We start from the raw sequence: 5,513 nt of genomic DNA, 5'->3' as shown, positions 1-5,513 counted from the left end.
GGGGGAGATAGATGAAGCTTTTGTCCTTGGGTACTCATGTCCCAGGAGAAATTTGATAGTCGGCCTGTCTCCGAGGCCGTTGGGGAGTCAGATTCAGATAAGCTTGATTCTTGTTTTTCTTCAGGCAGAGATTACTTTTTTCCAGCCTTGAGTCCATCTGGGCGTTCTGGTTCCGAAAATGCCTAATTGTGGGATTCCATTCCAATGATCCATGCTATAAGTCTCCTTCAAGGTCGAACCCACTATGCTGACGAGTCCCAGAAGCCGCAGGTGGCCTGCGATTCTCATAAATCGCCTCCACCTTATGGTTAAGCTCGTAAACAAGACGATTTAAAATTCCCACAGCGTGGACCAGACCTTCATACTGACTCGGAAGCTTTTCCATGGCCGAAACTGCTGCCGCCGTCTTCTTCAAAAGTTGATAAAACAGAGCCCCGCCGATGCCAAAAAGCAGAGTCCCTGCTATCATAATTCCAAATATGTAAACGTCTTCAACATCCTCCTGAGACAGAACTGAGAGGCACATCAACTTCCACACTCCCCACGAATCCATGACATCCGCCACAGCGTGAGTCTCAGCTGGACACGCCAGTTCTCCAGGACCTTGTCGCTTTGATGAAAAAAAAAAAGCGTGTGCTCTCAGGACATTATTACCTGCAGTGTTCCCTCAGTGAGGACTGAACTAGGCAAAAGGGCCTTCTCCTACTCCGCTACTGTTTCATGGAATATCTTGTAAAAAGATCTGAAGCTCTCGACCTTAACCTTTCTAAGTGGCTTCAAAAAACTGCCAAGTTCATGACAAAAACCAACACAGACATGTTCCGGTTTTTAGTATTTTATATCACTTCATAATGTAGCTGTTTTTGTTTCTTTTTTTTTTAAATAATTTCTTCAATTTTCTTTTCATTATAAATGCTTTTCTATGATTGCCAACAGTTGTCATGTGTTCTTTGTTTAAACAGGTCTCTCTAGTAAATGAGTCCTCGAGGCTCAATGAGACTAACCTGTCTCAGGTAAAATTGGTAAAGGTAAAAGGTAAAATAAAGGTTGAATTGAACTGAAGAAAAAAAACAGCTGGTTGAACCAGATGGCTGCTCGTCCTGAGCCTGGTTCTGCTGGTGGTTTCTTCCTATTTAAAGAGAGTTTTTCTTTCCACTGTCTCCTTTGTGCTTACTCAGTATGGAAGACTGTGACAAAGTGAAGATTCAGCACAATCTGCTGCTTCTTTAAACAGATAACTTTTACTAATTGACCTTTTATATAAATGAATGTTTTCTGTTCAGTGCCCTGAGACGACTTCTGTTGTAACTTGGAACTATAAAAATAAATTGAATTAAAATTAAATAGAAAATTTTAATTGAATTTAGCTTTACAAGATACAATTTATTTTGGCTGTTACTCCAAAACTCCTTCGTTACTCTGAATTTATTTTACACTATTATTAAAAGTACAGCAAGTATTAACTTTAAAGTGCCACACAAAACATGAAGCTTGCTCCTGTTTACCCACCTCACAGATATAAGGTGTATTTCAACCAGAAGCACCTGGAACTTTGTCCAAAACCTAAAAATCTGTTAATCAGGGATCTGCTAATTGACTGATTCCAGTTCACAGTATAGAAGCCACGAACCATTGAGGTTTGGGGAATAAATCTACATTGGTTTATAACATCTTTGTACAAATACAATCTATTTACAATCTAATTATTAAATGAAAAGTCATCTGGCAGGTGTCTTTCTACAGGCACCCGCTTAAAAAAAAAAAAAAAACTGCATCCCACCGAGCTACCACAGCCCTCTGTGTGGAGCAGTGAGCTGCCATAGAGCGACCGGGGGAGCAAATGGTGGTATGGCAATGGAGGGGGTAAATGAAAAAAATCTTTATTTTTATTATCTCGTTTTAAAATTTTAAACCACAGGAACAGTCAGTTTCCTAATGTTTGGACACTGTAATTGTTCAACGATGATGTATAGTTACAAGATAACAGTAATTGTCTCATGTTTATTTGGCAACACATCTGATAAATATTGTATTGTCCACAGACCAAAGATACCTAACTCTACTTGTAACATTACACATTTCTGTTGTGTCCAAGGCCTTAGTTGGTGTAAAACAACTAATGTTGTTTAAATTGCTCAAATGAACTGCCTTAGTCGAGATAAGAACTAAATGATAGGTTTGGCATCTGTGCAGACAAATGCTGTTGTCTTATTTTTAGTGCTCCTGACATCATGGAAACCTACTGAAATACAAATATTATAGTAGTGCCATTATGATGCTGCAAACTGAGAAGAAACTAACGTGAAGCATCAACCTTAAAGCTGAGTCATTTCTCTTAGTTAATATGTGTAGAGGCAGGGCAGCCGACTCAGGACCAGAAAGTCCCAAGTTCGATCCCGTCATTGCACATCTCATGGTGTCTCTGAGCAGCACACCCTATCCCCAAATGCTCCCCGGGTGCTTGCAATAGCTGTCCACTGCTCCACCTGGTGGTGGATGGGTTAAATGCAGAGAGCCAATTTTGCCATTGTATGGGAACATGCAATGATGACAATATATAACACATTATTATTATTATTATTATTATTATTATTATTATTATTATTATTATCATAAGTGCGTGAAGCACACCACAAAACTATTTTTATAATTTTTCCTGATCTTCTTTAATAAAAAGGACTCTGGAATATATTATGACCTAAACCGACTTGTTAGCTCCAGCTGGGATAGTACGGTGTCTGTAAAGGTGTGTTCGTCATGCAGTTACCTGCTGGATTTGTAGCAGTGTGTCAGTCCCCAAAGACTGTGTCGGCTCTGGGGCAACTCATCCTACTGTTGATGCCCCACAAAGTGCATACAAACCTTAACACACTGATCAATCCTGTAGAAACACACAGACATGTTACAGTTCACACTAGCGGACAAACAAACTGAACAGTTAAAGCTGCAACATAAAACCAACAGGATCAGTTTTGTTGATGAATGGAATATATAAATGGTGTTTAAAACTGAGAGGTATGTGTGTGTCTTATATGACAGCCACCATGCCAGAACCTCTCGGTCCATGGACGGCAAACATAACGTGAGACACGTTATGATGTCGTTAAGAAACTAACATGTTCTTCATCTCAGCTGTGCTGTTTCTCACAAACTGCTTCTCTACGCAGCAGACACGTTCAGCACAACATGAACATGCAGGACCTCACTTCTTTGAACGTAATCCCTGACATAATTCCTTGACTGATGAAGCCTTCCAGACCGAAGGCAAAACGTTTCAGCACAAAAAAAAGAAACTGTCCAGATGACCTGACTGAAAAATGTTGGATTGTATACCTGGATTATTGAGCATGGACTTTGTTGTAATCCCTGACAGTTAAAGCTCAATAGTGCATCAGTCAGATAATACAATACAATCACTTCCATCCATCCATTATCCTCTGCTTGTTCCAAAGTCTTTTTACTGTAGTTTATTGTTGTTGTTGTCTGTACTTTATGTGTTCTGTCTGGAACAGGTCTCTCTTGTAAATGAGTCCTCATGGCTCAGTGAGACTAGCCTGTATAAATAAAGGTTGAATGAATTAAGTCAGGTCTCGAGGGCAGCAGCCTGAGCTGGGAGGTCCAGACATCTCTCTCCACAGCCACATCTTCCAGTTCTTCTGGGAGGACTTCAAGGTGTTCCCAGGCCAACCGAGAGACATAGTCTCTCCAGTGTGTTCTGGGTCTTCCCAGGGGTCTCCTCCCAGTCAGACATGTCAGAAACACCTCCCTAGGGAAGTGCCCGGAAAACATCCTTACCAGATGCCCAAACCACCTCAACTGGCTCCTCTCAATGTGGAGGAGCAGTGGTTCTAGTCCAAGTCTCTCCTGGATAAATAAACATCCTACCTACACCCTATCTCTAAGGGAGAGTCCAGCTATCCTGCAGAGGAAACTCATTTCAACCGCCTGTGTCCACAATCTCATTATTTCAGTCACTACTCAGAGTTCATGACCATAGGTGTGGGTAGGAACGTAGACTGACCGGTAAACAGAGAGCTTTGTTTTACAGCTCAGCTCCCTCTTCACCACAATGGACCGGTACAGAATCTGCAATACTGCAGATGCTGCACCAGTCCATCTGTCAATATCATGCTTCATTCTTCCCTCACTCGTGAACAAAACCAGGCGATACTTAAACTCCTCCACTTGAGAAAGAACCTCACCCTCGACGTGAAGAGAGTGATCCACCCTTTTCTGACCGAGGACCATGGCCTCAGATTTGGAGGTGCTGATTCGGCTGCAAACCACTCCAGTGAGAGAAATCTCTTGAAAAGCTCAAATGAAGAAGAAAACTGAGCACTTTTTAAAATCACTGCCAGCCAATGATAAAGAAATAAAAAGCTTGGTATTTTTCAAAGAAATGCATATCACCCATCACCTTTCATGCTTCCACAGAGTTGTACCAGTTTTCATGAAACCTCGTCTATGACATTATGCGCAATATCATGACATAGTGAGGCGTCAAATGATCTGTTAACACTTGAAGAATGTGTTAAAGATGACTCTCAGGCACTACCAAAGCCAAGTACAGCCCAATCTCTGTAAAGTTGAAGTAACTAAAGTCAGTTTTGTGTTGGCTAAGGATTTGCTGTGGCAGCCATCTTAATTAGGATTGACGATGTTTATCCAATGATTACTTTCTGAGAGTGTAAATAAACCTGTCCAGGTCATGAGATATTTCTCTAACAAACCCACACAGACTAGCAAGGCAAACATTATCGCTTTTGGGTAATAAAAACTGTATTATTTATATATGTACACAACCTGAGGTTCGGCTATACAAATAAATCTGGAACTATGAAAAGCTACCTCTATTCTGGTGGTCCACACATAAGAAAGCTGAATAAACACCTGAACTCAACAACAAGCAGGTACAAGAACACAAACATGAACAGAGATGGGTTTAGTGTTTTATGATGCTCACCTTGGTTGTTGTGAGCAGCCAGGTCAACTCACAGAAAGTAAAGAGGAAGCTAGTTGGGACACAGTGGACCCAGAGTGCGAGAGGACAGATAGTGTGAGCACAGGCGTCCAGAATGCCAGAGATCAAGTTACAGAGCCGGTAAATATAGCAGACGCCTGTGACCTCCACTGGTCCGAACACTCCCTGCCTTTCCAGTGCCTAAAGGACTACCATTAAAGTCGGCACTGCTGTGGCAACTACACCAGCCCCTTCTACAAAAAAAACAACAAAAAAAAACCATGACTGAAGTGAGATGGACTGTTATTCATCCACAGGGAGAATCCACTGAGATCCTAAATGTTAGTGTCATTTCTTTTTTATGTTCTAATACAAATAACAGAGTTTCAAAAGTATTAAATAACCTTAAATTTTGTGAGTATTTTTATTCTGACTGGTGTGATTTGTATCCATTATTTTTGATTCACCTGCTGCCAGAAGGCAAAGGCAGACAATACTGTTTTTACGTGTGTGTGTGTGTGTGTGTGTGTGTGTGTGTGTGTGTGTGTGTGTG

The sequence above is a fragment of the Nematolebias whitei genome, chromosome 6 (assembly GCF_014905685.2).
Source record: "Nematolebias whitei isolate Nwh7 chromosome 6, NemWhi1, whole genome shotgun sequence".
Lineage (NCBI taxonomy): Eukaryota > Metazoa > Chordata > Actinopteri > Cyprinodontiformes > Rivulidae > Nematolebias > Nematolebias whitei.
Note: the sequence above shows the minus strand (reverse complement) of the source record.